General features: G+C 44.6%; 1 protein-coding gene across 4 annotated transcripts in view; it reads right to left on the bottom strand.

Moving 5' to 3' along the window:
- Window positions 1-15954, bottom strand: part of SHROOM2 (shroom family member 2) — a 289384-nt gene that overhangs the window by 124911 nt on the left and 148519 nt on the right. The window lies entirely within an intron of this gene.

Genomic DNA, 15954 nt, shown 5'->3' on the forward strand with positions numbered 1-15954 from the left:
GAATTAGTATTCTTAAAATGAATATCCTACCGAGACTACTGTATGTGTTTCAGACACTTCCCATCTCGGTACCGGCGTCATTCCTTAATGGAGTCAGAAGGGAGTTCACAAAATTCATATGGCACTCAAAACCACCCTGAATCAAGTATAAGTTAATGACAACATAAGCAGCGAGGGGGAATGTCAGTCCCAAACCCTGGTAAGTATTATGTGGCAGCTGTGCTGAATAGAATTATAGATTGGCACAGAAACCAATCACAAAAATTGTGGGTTGAACTTGAGCAGAATCTGGTAAGTGCACCCCTGACTGGCATCCCCTGGCTAGGTAGAAAGTTCCAGGTAGAAAATGCAGCAGGATACCTACTGAACAATACGAGTTGGTTTCAAAAGTATTGTGACAGGGCCTCTTTAACAATAAAACCCTCCCCATTTTTCCCTATCCTATATAATCCTGATTTCAAGCCAGGGTGTCAGAAGAACGCCTATCTGCAATGGAGAACTCAGAAACCCTTACAAGCCAGAATACTGGTAGGAGGGAAAATGGAGATCTATCTCAGAAATTTCTGGGATACTTCAAGCGGGAGAACTAGATCAATGGAGTCTTTCCCAGTTTAGATCCTTTCTGTCCGCAAGAGGCACAAAAAAAAGTGCTCTAGAGGAAACACCCCCTTTGAAGATTTGTGTCATGGAAATGAAGAACTAAATTCTCACTTTCCAAAATATATAATATACTAAATACGGAGCCTGACCAAACAGTGGCTCTTAGAAATAAGTGGGAGAGATTTACAGAGAAAATTCACAGATTTACAATGGAAGAAAATATTGATTCTTACACATAAATCATCTATTTCTACTAGAATCCAAGAAGCAGGATATAAATTATTAACTACTTCCCGACCGCCGTATAGACAAATGGCGGCCGGGAAGCAGACGCCGCAAGGACCGCCGTATTGACAAAATGCGGCGGTCCTTGTTTGGGCATGGGCGGAGCGATCGCGTCATCCGTGACGCGATCCTCCGCCTCCGCCTGTCGCCGCTCACTCGCCGCAACATCCCGCCGGCCATACGGAAGCGCCGGCGGGATGTTAACCCGACGATCGCCGCATACAAAGTGTATAATACACTTTGTAATGTTTACAAAGTGTATTATACAGGCTGCCTCCTGCCCTGGTGGTCCCAGTGTCCGAGGGACCACCAGGGCAGGCTGCAGCCACCCTAGTCTGCACCAAGCACACTGATTTTCTCCCCCCCCGCCCCAGATCGCCCACAGCACCCATCAGACCCCCCCCTGCCCACCCCCCAGACCCCTGTTTGCACCCAATCACCCCCCTAATCACCCATCAATCACTCCCTGTCACTATCTGTCAATGCTATTTTTTTTAATACCCCCCCCCCTGCCCCCTGCTCCCTCCTGATCACCCCCCAACCCCCCAGATTCTCCCCAGACCCCCCCCCCCCAGACCACCCCCCCCAATGTACTGTATGCATCTATCCCCCCTGATCACCTGTCAATCACCTGTCAATCACCCGTCAATCACCCGTCAATCACCCATCAATCACCCCCTGTCACTGCCACCCATCAATCAGCCCCTAACCTGCCCCTTGCGGGCAATCTGATCACCCCCCCACACCAATAGATCGCCCGCAGATCCGACATCAGATCACCTCCCAAATCCATTGTTTACATCTATTCTCTCCTCTAAACACACACTAATTACCCATCAATCACCCATCAATCACCCCCTATCACCACCTGTCACTTTTACCTATCAGATCAGACCCTAATCTGCCCCTTGCGGGCACCCAATCACCCGCCCACACGCTCAGATTGCCCTCAGACCCCCCCTTATCAATTCACCAGTGCATTCATTACATCTGTTCTTCCCTGTAATAACCCACTGATCACCTGTCAATCACCTGCCAATCACCTATCACCCATCAATCACCCCCTGTCACCCCCTGTCACTGCCACCCATCAATCAGCCCCTAACCTGCCCCTTGCGGGCAATCTGATCACCCACCCACACCATTAGATCGCCCGCAAACCCGCCGTCAGATTACCTCCCAAATGTATTGTTTACATCTGTTATCTTCTCTAAACACCCACTAATTACCCATCAATCACCCCCTATCACTGTTACCTATCAGATCAGACCCTAATCTGCCCCTTGCGGGCACCCAATCACCCGCCTACACGCTCAGATTACCCTCAGACCCCCCCTTATCAATTCGCCAGGGCATTATTTACATCTATCCTTCCCTGTAATAACCCACTGATCACCTGTCAATCACCTGCCAATCACCTATCACCCATCAATCACCCCCTGTCACCCCCTGTCACTGCCACCCAACAATCAGCCCCTAACCTGCCCCTTGCGGGCAATCTGATTACCCACCCACACCAATAGATCGCCCGCAGATGCGACATCAGATCACCACCCAAGCGCAGCGTTTACTCTCCTCTAAACACCCACTAATTACCCATCAATCACCCATAAATCACCCCCTATCACCACCTGTCACTGTTACCCATCAGATCAGACCCTAATCTGCCCCTTGCGGGCACCCAATCACCCGCCTACTCGCTCAGATTACCCTCAGACCCCCCCTTATCAATTCGCCAGTGCAATATTTACATCTGTTCTCCCCTGTAATAACCCACTGATTACCTGTCAATCACCTATCAATCACCCATCAATCACCCCCTGTCACTGCCACCCATCAATCACCCCCTGTCACTGCCACCCATCAATCACCCGCTGTCACTGCCACCCATCAATCAGCCCCTAACCTGCCCCTTGCGGGCAATCTGATCACCCACCCACACCAATAGATCGCTCGCAGATCCGACGTCCGATCACCTCCCAAGTGCAGTGTTTACATCTGTTCTCTACCCTAAACACCCACTAATTACCCATCGATCACCCCCTGTCACTGCTACCTATCAGATTAGACCCCTATCTGCCCCTAGGGCACTCAATCACCCGCCCACACCCTCAGAATGCCCTCAGACCCCAGCCCTGATCACCTCGCCAGTGCATTGCTTGCATCTATTCCCCCCTCTAATCACACCTTGAGACACCCATCAATCACCTCCTGTCACCCCCTAGCACACCTACCCATCAGATCAGGCCCTAATTTGCCCCGTGTGGGCTCCTGATCACTCGGCCAAACCCTCAGATCCCCCTCAGACCCCCTTCCGATCACCTCCCCAGTGCATTGATTGCATCTATTTTCCCCTCTAACCACCCCCTGAGACACCCATCAATCACCTCCTGTCACCCCCCTAGCACTCCTATCCATCAGATCAGGCCCAATACAACCTGTCATCTAAAAGGCCACCCTGCTTATGACCGGTTCCACAAAATTCGCCCCCTCATAGACCACCTGTCATCAAAATTTGCAGATGCTTATACCCCTGAACAGTCATTTTGAGACATTTGGTTTCCAGACTACTCACGGTTTTGGGCCCGTAAAATGCCAGGGCGGTATAGGAACCCCACAAGTGACCCCATTTTAGAAAAAAAGACACCCCAAGGTATTCTGTTAGGTGTATGACGAGTTCATAGAAGATTTTATTTTTTGTCAAAAGTTAGCGGAAATTGATTTTTATTGGTTTTTTTCCACAAAGTGTCACTTTCCGCTAACTTTTGACAAAAAATAAAATCTTCTATGAACTCACCATACTCCTAACAGAATACCTTGGGGTGTCTTCTTTCTAAAATGGGGTCACTTGTGGGGTTCCTATACTGCCCTGGCATTTTAGGGGCCCTAAACCGCGAGGAGTAGTCTAGAAAACAAATGCCTCAAAATGACCTGTGAATAGGACGTTGGGCCCCTTAGCGCACCTAGGCTGCAAAAAAGTGTCACACATGTGGTACCGCCGTACTCAGGAAAAGTAGTATAATGTGTTTTGGGGTGTATTTTTACACATACCCATGCTGGGTGGGAGAAATTTCTATGTAAATGGACAATTGTGTGTCATTTACAGAGATATTTCTCCCACTTAGCATGGGTATGTGTAAAAATACACCCCAAAACGCATTATACTACTTCTCCTGAGTACGGCGGTACCACATGTGTGGCACTTTTTTACACCCTAAGTACGCTAAGGGGCCCAAAGTCCAATGAGTACCTTTAGGATTTCACAGGTCATTTTGCGACATTTGGTTTCAAGACTACTCCTCACGGTTTAGGGCCCCTAAAATGCCAGGGCAGTATAGGAACCCCACAAATGACCCCATTCTAGAAAGAAGACACCCCAAGGTATTCCGTACGGAGTATGGTGAGTTCATAGAAGATTTTATTTTTTGTCACAAGTTAGCGGAAAAAGACACTTTGTGAAAAAAAACTATTAAAATCAATTTCCGCTAACTTGTGACAAAAAAATAAAATCTTCTATGAACTCACCATACTCCTAACGGAATACCTTGGGGTGTCTTCTTTCTAAAATGGGGTCATTAGTGGGGTTCCTATACTGCCCTGGCATTTTAGGGGCCCTAAACCGCGAGGAGTAGTCTTGAAACAAAAATGACCTGTGAAATCCTAAAGGTACTCATTGGACTTTGGGCCCCTTAGTGCAGTTAGGGTGCAAAAAAGTGCCACACATGTGGTATCGCCGTACTCGGGAGAAGTAGTATAATGTGTTTTGGGGTGTATTTTTACACATACCCATGCTGGGTGGGAGAAATACCTCTGTAAATGACAATCTTTTGATTTTTTTACACACAATTGTCCATTTACAGAGGTATTTCTCCCACCCAGCATGGGTATGTGTAAAAATACACCCCAAAACACATTGTACTACTTCTCCCGAGTATGGCGATACCACATGTGTGGCACTTTTTTGCACCCTAACTGCGCTAAAGGGCCCAAAGTCCAATGAGTACCTTTAGGATTTTACAGGTCATTTTGAGAAATTTCGTTTCAAGACTACTCCTCACGGTTTAGGGCCCCTAAAATGCCAGGGCAGTATAGGAACCCCACAAATGACCCCATTTTAGAAAGAAGACACCCCAAGGTATTCCGTTAGTAGTATGGCGAGTTCATAGAAGATTTTATTTTTTGTCACAAGTTAGCGGAAATTGATTTTAATTGTGTTTTTTCACAAAGTGTCATTTTCCGCTAACTTTTCACAAAAAATAAAATCTTCTATGAACTCACCATACTCCTAACGGAATACCTTGGGGTGTCTTCTTTCTAAAATAGGATCATTTGTGGGGTTCCTATACTGCCCTGGCATTTTAGGGGCCCTAAACCGTGAGGAGTAGTCTTGAAACGAAATTTCTCAAAATGACCTGTGAAATCCTAAAGGTACTCATTGGACTTTGGACCCTTTAGCGCAGTTAGGGTGCAAAAAAGTGCCACACATGTGGTATCGCCGTACTCAGGAGAAGTAGTATAATGTGTTTTGTGGTGTATTTTTACACATACCCATGCTGAGTGGGAGAAAGATCTCTGTAAATGGACAATTGTGTGTAAAAAAAATTAACAAATTGTCATTTACAGAGATATTTCTCCCACCCAGCATGGGTATGTGTAAAAATACACCCCAAAACACATTATACTACTTCTCCTGAGTACGGCAATACCACATGTGTGGCACTTTTTTGCAGCCTAACTGCGCTAAGGGGTCCAAAGTCCAATGAGCACCTTTAGGCTTTACAGGGGTGCTTACAATTTAGCACCCCCCAAAATGTCAGGACAGTAAACACACCCCACAAATGACCCATTTTGGAAAGTAGACCCTTCAAGGTATTCAGAGAGGGGCATGGTGAGTCCGTGGCAGATTTCATTTTTTTTTGTCGCAAGTTAGAAGAAATGGAAACTTTTTTTTTTTTTTTTTTTTCTCACAAAGTGTCATTTTCCGCTTACTTGTGACAAAAAATAATATCTTCTATGAACTCACTATGCCTCTCAGTGAATACTTTGGGATGTCTTCTTTCCAAAATGGGGTCATTTGGGGGGTATTTATACTATCCTGGAATTCTAGCCCCTCATGAAACATGACAGGGGGTCAGAAAAGTCAGAGATGCTTGAAAATGGGAAAATTCACTTTTTGCACCATAGTTTGTAAACGCTATAACTTTTACCCAAACCAATAAATATACACTGAATGGGTTTTTTTTTTTATCAAAAACATGTTTGTCCACATTTTTCGCGCTGCATGTATACAGAAATTTTACTTTATTTGAAAAATGTCAGCACAGAAAGTTAAAAAAATCATTTTTTTGCCAAAATTCATGTCTTTTTTGATGAATATAATAAAAAGTAAAAATCGCAGGAGCAATCAAATAGCATCAAAAGAAAGCTTTATTAGTGACAAGAAAAGGAGCCAAAATTCATTTACGTGGTAGGTTGTATGAGCGAGCAATAAACCGTGAAAGCTGCAGTGGTCTGAATGGAAAAAAAGTGGCCGGTCCTTAAGGGGTAGAAAGCCCTAGGTCCTCAAGTGGTTAACAAGGTGGTACTATACACTGGACAGATTAGGAAAGATCTTCCCTGGGACTGATACAAGATGTTGGAGGTGCCAGAAAGATAAGGGTACCTTGATACATATATTCTGGGAATGCCAGAATATCAGAACGTTCTGGCATGAAGTAAAAAAATATACTGAGACAATGATAGGAGGTGGCCTCCCAGAGGATGCAAGCTTCTATCTTTTGCACACCAATTGCTGGAGTATTAACCACCTTGGCGTTCTATTTAAATTGCCAGGGTGGCGGCGGCGGCGGCGGCAGGGTTTTTTCGTCGTTATTTTTTTTTTTTCATGCTGCCAACTGAAAGTTGGCACCATAAAAGCCCACTAGAGGGTTCTGATCGCTTTCGGCAATCACAAGTAACAAGAAATCCAGCGGAGAGCCGTATTTCTTGTTAGGCTTACCCCGTCGCCATGGCGACGATCGGGATGACGTCATGGGCGTCAGCAGACGTCCTGACGTCAGACCACTCTGATCCAGCCCTTTGCGCTGCCTGAAAGTGTTTGGGCCAGGCAGCGCAGGGCTTGGGGCGGGGACCTCTTCTGCCGCTGCACGCAGCGGATCTCCGCTGAGCGGCGGCGATCGAAGACCACACGCAGCTAGCAAAGTGCTAGCTGCGTGTGCCACAGTTTATTTGGTAGAAATCGGCCCAGCAGGGCCAGAGATATCACACTCGGCGGCAATGGACAAGCTGAGCTCGTCCATACCGCCAGGAAGGTTAAGACTTAAAACAAAACACCTGATAAATGCAGCAAGAATACTTATAAGCAGGCATTGGAAAACTTCCCAAGCTCCAACAGTAGGTGAATGGTTCAAGGAGATAGGGTATATCTATCGAATGGAAATACTTACACAGGAGAAAAGAGGGGGAGAACAGCAGCTAGCACTTACATGGGAGGGCTGGGTTCCGTTTTCTGAATCAGAGGACTATAAACTCATATTGGGCCAGAACTAAATAGAGGGCAGTCCAGAGCTTTACTCGGGACACTTGAATATGGTAGAGCAAATATGAGTATAGACAGGCTTCGGGGAATGCCCGGCCTCTCCACCCAACGAACACCAATGATGTGTTCTTTTCTTTTTCTTTCTTCTTTTTTCTCTTCCTTTCTTTGTCCTCTCTGTCTTTTCCTTAATTCTTTAGGTTTGAGTTGGGGGTGGGGGAGGGGAGGGGAGGGGGAGGGAAGGGTGATGCCATATCTGGATATAACATAGGTCTTCAATGTTTAACAGGAGATGGATATCCCTTTTGGTATACTATAAATTTAAGCATCAGATCTTGGAATACAATAAGCATTGAGGGGTAATGGTTGGATTTAGAATGGGAGCAAGGGTTGCCCTAACCCCCCATCGGAATAAGGGACCATGTGTTATAACATTGTAAACATTATAATTATGCTATGCCCTGGAGATGTGGTATTCATTGTTGGAAATGTCTTAAAAAATTTTGTGATATATAAAGAATCTTTAAAAAAAAAAAAATTACCCTGCAAATAGCAATGTGAAAATACTAACAATGGTTAACATGCTCATTTTTTAAAATGAAATTATCATAAAGATATTATACAGGTGGTCCCATGTTGGGAGATAGATTGTTTGTAAGCTGAGCCTGTGTTAAACACAGTGAAACATGGATAAATGCTTTACTGACAACTCTGGATTTACATATAGTAAACTGAAGACAGAACAACAACAGCTGTGGAACCATAGTATAAACAATGTTTTTGAGTTGTTTTGAATGTATGTTTACATGTAAGTGTACAGTGTAAGTGTACAGTACTACAGTACTTATATAAGGCCCGGTTCACACTTGCATTTTTTGCACTGTGAAAACAGATCCGATCGTACCGATCAAGCTGATCCAGTCGATCGTATAGAATGGTCCATTTCTTCACTAGTTTGAAGAATTAGCGCAGGACGCCATTGCGGGCTAGAACGCGGAAAAGATACGCGTGGCTCGGGGCGTGCAGGCGCACTTACCGTCAACTTACAAGAAGACGGTAACAAAAGTAGCTGGCGGCGGGAGAACGGAGGATTGTGGAGAACCAGCGCGGGACAGGAAGGCTGCACGGGGCTGGCAGAAGCCCCAGGTAAGTGAAACACTTTGATTTATTATAATCTTCAGTTCCGCTTTTTTTTTTAAATATATTATCATGTTTATTAAATTTTTTCAAAAATATTACAAGCAAATAAAGAAAGGCATAATATGAAACACGCTTAGTGAAAATTTTGACTTATAGCTCAGTTCCACTTTAAAGAGGAACTCCAGTAAAAATAATGTAGTAAAAAAAGTGCTTAATTTTTTACCATAATTATGTATAAATGATTTAGTCAGTGTTTGCTCATTGTAAAATCTTTCCTCTCCCCGATTTACATTCTGACATTTATTACATGGTGACATTTTTACTGTGGGCAGGTTATGTAGCTGCTCCTAGCTGTTTTGGCTGTTAGAGACAGCTGTAAACAGCTAATTCCTGTCTGTGAACCTTGTTACATTGTAACAAACTGCCAAAAGTACCGCGGTACTCAGAGCTTCTTGTGGGAGGGGTTTCAGCACAAAATCAGTCATACAGCGCCCCCTGATGGTCTGTTTGTGAAAAGCATTATATTTCTCATGTAAAAGGGGGTATCAGCTACTGATTGGGATAAAGTTAAATTCTAGGTTGGAGTTTCTCTTTAAGCTTATTACTTACAACACACATCTGGACCTGACAGAATTTATAGCCCGCCGCCTTCAATCCCTTCTCCCTACCCCCTCAAACAAAAATAAATACAATTGCACCATTTATTAACTACTTTCGGAACAAGCCAATTGAAATCTACGCAGTTTTGGTGGGATCCTGGCTGGCAGGGCGTAGATTTCAATTAGACGCTGCTGCGCACATCCGTCTTTTCCGTCACTCCCCGCCGATCGCGCTGCTCAAACCCGACGTCTCTCGCTGCATCTCACTGGCTCTTCCTGTCTCTAAGACGGCAGAGCCCTGTGAGGCGATTTCATTGGCTCCTGGTCCTGTCTTTCAATGTAAGACGCTCCCATTGGCTTACATTGAGAGACAGGGTCAGGAGCCAATGAAAGCGGCTCCTGACCGGCTCACAGGAACTCTGCCGGCGAAAAAGACGGCAGAGTGGGTGGCCCAGGTTCCCGACGTGCGGCGTGTACGGTGATTGCGGTGGTAAGTGCGGCGATTTGTAATTCATCAGGTTTCCGCCATTGCCGGTACCATCGGTCTCTGGTCCTTAAGGGAGCAAAGACCGCTGGTACTTAAGTGGTTAAAATAAATAAACCTCTGAATGGTCCGGAACCACTTTGTGCAACAAAGAACTCACAGAGCTGCAAGCTGCAATCTTCAGGGTGTTCATTTCATTTTCATCAAGCTGTGGAAAGCGGTGTACAGCAATTGTTTCAATCAGAATTAAATTCTTATTTACAATCATAGGCTGCAATGCAGTGCCTCTACTTACACTCCCTGAGCAGTACTTTCATTAGGGACTGCTGGTCTTTTTATGAATTGTCCATGGCTATGATAATAAAATGGAACGGATATAAAGAAAAAAAAATAACAGTTTCACTTACCTGGGGCTTCTGCCAGCCCTCTGCAGCTGACCTGTGCCCTCGCTGTCCTGGACCGATCTAACGTTCCCCGCTGCGGCTCACTTTTTTTCTCATACTGGAAGCCGACTTGTAAGTTGACCACTATTGTGCCCTGGCCACACGTATCCTAGTACACGTTCCTGAAGCCAGGAGTACCCTGCACAGACGCAGTACGAGAAAATATCGGCTGCGCAGTACGCAATCGGCTACGGAAGCGTGAACGAGGATGTGCAGGGCAACGCAGGTGCAGTGCACTCGACTGCGCAAAGTGAAAGTGAGCCGCGGCGGGGGACCGGAACATTGGTGAGCGGCTGCGTGGGCACAGGTCCACTGCAGGGGGTTGGCAGAAGCCCCAGGTGAAACACATTTTTTTTTCTTTATTTCAGTTTCGCTTTAAAGCAAAAACATTTTGATTTTATAATTGTAGTAAAATCACACACACACACAATTGTGCAGTGAACTGTTACCAATATATCTTGCCTCAAAATCCTATTCATCTTCAGCAAGTATGCCAAAAATGCTATATTACTTGGTGAAATCATGCGCTTTACTGTGACTTTATCTTGTGTAAATTCTTTCCAGGACAAAGTGTTAATCCAGCCTTTTCTACTTTTGTTTAAATTAATGACACTCCGCAGTGAAGTGTAAAGTGTGAAGGGACATTGAAAACTCGAAGAATTTAGAAATGTGTATGTCTAAATGAAAAATGAGACATTCTCAGCGGCAAATACTTTCCTACATATTCTGGCAGCTTTTGCATTAGTGAAATGGAACAGTCAATTATATGCTTACCATTTAAGCATATTAGAAAGAAATCTTGCAAGGCCAAAATGAAAGACAAACTGTGTGTCTTTTTAGCAAGCAGCAGCATTAGCTGCTATTCATTTGATATTTTATGTGTTCAAGCATACCTGAAATGAGAGGCTGATCTATTTCTGTCCTTTTAAACAATGCATATTGCCTGGCTGTTCTGCTGATGGGACCAGTTTCCACTAGCTGCAGACCTGTGCTTAATCTGCAGCGTTTCCCTGCAGGTGAGTTGGACAGGAAAGCACTGCCCATTTGGGTAATGGCTTGCCATACAAATCCCGCTGTAGTACAATTCTGAACGGCATGCAGCAGTTTCCCACAGCAGGCACCCCAATCTCTATAGTTGAGCATGGCAAAACTAAGAGATGTGTAATTGTATCACTGCAAGTGCTGGGATGCATCCTGCAAGACATGTCGGCTCAGTGGAAAGCAGCCCTTAAAGCCATAGACCCTGAATAAACATGCAAGTCAGGTGCTCTGACTGGTATTGTTTAACCACTTAATGATTGCAGTATATGTACGCCCCTAAAAACTTCATCTAAGCCTCAGGAACACAGATATACGTACTTTGCTGCGATCGCCGCTGAGCGTACTCCTACGCATTCGTTCCTGCACTCGTTACGGGCCAACAGGGAGAGTATATTACTATTATTTTTTTAAATTATGGGCTTGTAAATAGTGATGGATGCAAAACTGCAAAAATGCACCTTTATTTCCAAATAAAATATTGGCACCATACATTGTGCTAGGGACATAATTTATATGGTTTAATAACCGGGACAAATTAATTATGTGGGTTTTAATTATGGTAGCATGTATTCGTTTAAAACTCTAATGGCTGAAAACTGAGAACCGATCCTTAAGGTAGCCATACACTGGTCGATTTGCCATTAGATCGACCAACTGACAGATCCCTATCTGATCGAATCTGATCAGAGTGGGATCGTATGGCTGCCTTTACTGCAAACATATTGTGAGCGCCCTCTATCTTAATTTCCTGGTCACTGGAGTGACACAGGAAGTTAATGTACGCTGGGATGGAAGCAGGAACAGAGCGGTGCAGCGCGGAGAAGATGCCCGGGAGCCAGCACAGGTAATGTATACCTGATCGGATCGGCCGCCGCTAGCAACGCGCTCCCTACCCGCGGGCGATCGACGGTAATTTCCCGCACGGCGCGATCGACGGACCGATCCGATTTCGGGAGGAAATCGGATCGGCGGGTGTGTATAGCGCGAACGATTGGCAGCAGATTCGATCCCAGTGATCGAATCTGCTGTCGATCTGGCGGGAATCGGCCTAGTATATGGCCATACACTGATAGATTTGCAGCAGATTCGACCATCAGATAGATTTCTTTCAGATGCCTGTCAGGCTCAATCTGCCAGGAATCTATCTGATGTGTGCCACATACTAGGAACAGATTTCCAATATATTTCAGTATGAAATCTATTGGAAATCTATTCAAAATTGTTCTAAAGGCATTACTGCACAATTACATCCAATGCAGCTTTATGGGCCTTTGATCTGCTGCCAGTGTGGATTACGTTCCTCCGGTTTGAAGGGGGAATTTGTTGAATGTCAATTAGGAAAAGAGCCATTTGTGGGGATAGTGTGAAAGTATGATTTAAGATTTTGGAGGATAGTGGTCTTTTAAGGTAGGCTAACAAAGCACTGATTGCCACCATAAAAAAAAAAAAAACTAAAACACAACAAACTACATCCTCTGTTCCTATACCGAAGTTTGAGAGTAGGATGGATATCATCATGGAAACTGATAATATGACCCACAGTATCTCGGGTACCTTTCCCAAATTTTAGTTTGATAGGCAAGGATGGTCGGATTATAGACATACCCTTTAGGGGTATGAGATCAGGTGTGCGCTTTGATATACAAGTAGTTCAGGCATAATCAATGTTTTTGGGTTGATTGTTGTTTATGTTCTGTTTGTACTTGCATGATAAGTTGGTCATTTTCACTCTTTGTGATATGGACAAGAATGTTGGTTAATGCACACTTTGTGATATGAGCAGGATGTATGTATCTTTCTTTTTCTGTAATTTTACTGTACCATTTTATACTTCTATTGTATATATGGTAATTTTTGAAGATGTGTATATTGCTCCCATTTCAAAACACTGTTCTTACCGTTTTCTGTAGCTATTCCATGTTCTGTTTATCACGTAATAAACTTTTTTTAATAAACTAAATGAAAAACAAAAACAAAAAAAAAACCCTAATATAGATCGCAGATCACCATTCTCTATAAATGGGCCTGATTCACTAAGTTTGAGCAGCGAGAGTTAAAATCCTCAGTGCACGCTACAGGCTGTGTAGCGTGCGCTGCTAACTTATGCGCGCTCCCTTGTATTTAGTGGCCGCTCCTTTACTCTCTCCCTGTCGCACCCAGTAGCTGTTTAGGACCTGATCTCCACACTTTGATTGGCCCAATAGGCTGCCTGTCAAGTGACTGGCAGCCTATTGGGCCAATCAAAGTGCGGGTATCACCTCCTAAACTGCTACAGGACGTGCGCGTAAGTTAGCAGCGCACACTACACAGTCCATAGTGTGCGCTGAGGATTTTAACTCGTGCGGAATCAAGCCCAATATGTAAAGCCACATTCACAGTGGTGCATTGCGGTGTGGTGTCACAGGGAATGCAACAGCCACTGTGAACGTAGCCTAAAGCAATATTTACATAATGGATGCCTAAACATCAGTACAGGAAGGGATGAAGTCTACCGTAAGAGAACAAAGATAGAAATAAAAACCTGAGAGAGATTTTAGGGGAGCAGGAAATTTGGGTGCCCCAATTGGCACTAATGCAAATATCGACTACTGGGCACTCAAAACAGAAATTTGGGTGCCCGATAAATAGCAGTCTAACGAAAATCTTTCTTTTTTTGTCTTTTTCTTTACGATTGTTTTGTTTTTAAAAATGGTTTTGAAATGTATTGGTTTGAAAATTATACAGTTAGGAAGGGGGGGTTTTAAGGTTAGGCGCCAAGAAGGGGGGTTTTAGGGTTGGACGTCAGAAAGGGATTTTTTGAAGGGACTCTGAGCAGAGCAAGCAAAAGGAAATGTGGACTTTCCTGGGGTTTCCTCCAGCCCCCCCCCCCCCCCCCCCCCATAGCCTGCGAGATCCGCCGGCATCCTCTTCTTTCCTTTCATGGTCCCGCTGGCAGTCCCGATAATCCGGCGACTTCGGCTGAAGCCTGGCGTGCATCTGTTCCATCATCACGCCAGTAGCCGCGAGCATCCTGCGCGGTTCTCGAAAGACTGAACCGCGCATGTGCAGGACGCTTACGGTGACCGGCATGCTGATGTCCCAGGGAGCACACACGCTACTTCAGCTGAAGTTGGGGGATAACTGGAGCTGCCAGCGGGACAATGGAAGGGAAGAAGAGGATGCTGGGGGTCTTTGCAGGCTATGGGGGGCTGGATGAAGCCCCAGGTAAGTCCAAAGTTCTTTTTGCTGGCACCGCTCAGGGTCCACTGGAGGGGAGGGGTTTCTGTGTGAGAGTAGGATTGGGTTTAGCGGTAGTAAAATATTGGTAACATTTACCAATGTTTTACTATAATATCTACCACTGTAAATATAATTTTCATTTTCATTTTACGCCCAATTCACAAATTCACAATGGTGAATTCGGAGTACTTGTGTATTTTTTTAATAATCACAAATAATGGTGCTCAGTTCCCACTAGTGCCATTTGATTCTTGTACAATTACAGACATATGGCATTCTGCTTTGTTTTGACATCAAAAATCCCACAGTAAAGGCAAAGGAAAAACCTGTTGGGTGTGTGTTTTGCAATTCCTAGTGGAAAGCATCACCCAGTCCCATGCACGCCTCCAGGACTTCTCAAGAGCTGCTCCAACACTATGGAACTCCCTACCTCCACCCATTAGGGCAGCCCCCTCCTTCAACATCTTCAAGAAAGCCCTCAAAACTCACCTTTTCACTCTGGCCTACTACCCCTCACAAGTGCTCTAAACCTACAGCTGAACTCTGGTCCCCTACCATTCGTGTCCTTACCTCTCCCTCTAGATTGTAAGCCTTTGGGCAGGGTCCTCCTCCTTTTGTGTCCTACCTGATCTGGCACCTCCATTACTGTGAACCCATGCTATGCATCTGAGTGAACATAACTTGCCTAATCTCCATGCTTCATCCAGTGACTGACTAAGCATTACCTTGTACTAATACTGTGCTGTGTGATCTGGTTTTCTTGTATTCCTGTATTGTCATATTGCTGTATGTCACCCCTAAATATTGTCTGTAACCTAAATTAATGTTCAGCGCTGCGTAATATGTTGGCGCTTTATAAATACAATAAATAAATAAATAAATAATAAATAAAGCCTCCCTAAGGGTATGTTCACAGTGGTGTGTTGTAGTGCCACATTGTAATACAGCTTCCTGCACTGCAATGCACTACCTTTGCAACGTTCACAGTGCTCCCAGTGCGGTTTAACGTTGACAAGCATCCCAATGCACACATGCAGTGCGTTACCACAAAACATCTGTGTTAACAGTGGCAGTGAAGCATAGGTTCATTTACTGTATGCTTCACTGTATGCAATGCAATGTGAAAATAATGTGCGGCACAATTTTCTCATTCTATTCCTGCTGTAACAGGGAACGCAATGCAACTCCCACTGTAAACCTAGCCTTAAACTTAGTCCCCAGCAAAGGCAAATGTTGCACACATGCCCTTGCTGACAGCAATGCCTTGCTAAGCAAACATCTAAACAAGGACACTACCACCAAACTTTGTATATCCTCTTTGATCTTGTATTTTTGCTGTAACTTGTTTGGTTTCCTCCAACACTCCAAAATCATACTATTAGGCCAACTTGCATCATACAGTCACCCAGTTACACTGTGAGCTCCTGAGAACTAGACTCATGAAAATGACTGTACTTTGTTACATGTCAGCACCCGCTACACAAAGGAAATCAATAGAAATAAGCGCATTGCTTTTCAGTTAGTATGAAATAGCGTCACTGCGTACATAAACTACTGACAAAATGAAAACACAAAGACTAATATACATACCCCTATCCCTTGTAAATG

The sequence above is a fragment of the Hyperolius riggenbachi genome, chromosome 2 (assembly GCF_040937935.1).
Source record: "Hyperolius riggenbachi isolate aHypRig1 chromosome 2, aHypRig1.pri, whole genome shotgun sequence".
Taxonomy (NCBI): domain Eukaryota; kingdom Metazoa; phylum Chordata; class Amphibia; order Anura; family Hyperoliidae; genus Hyperolius; species Hyperolius riggenbachi.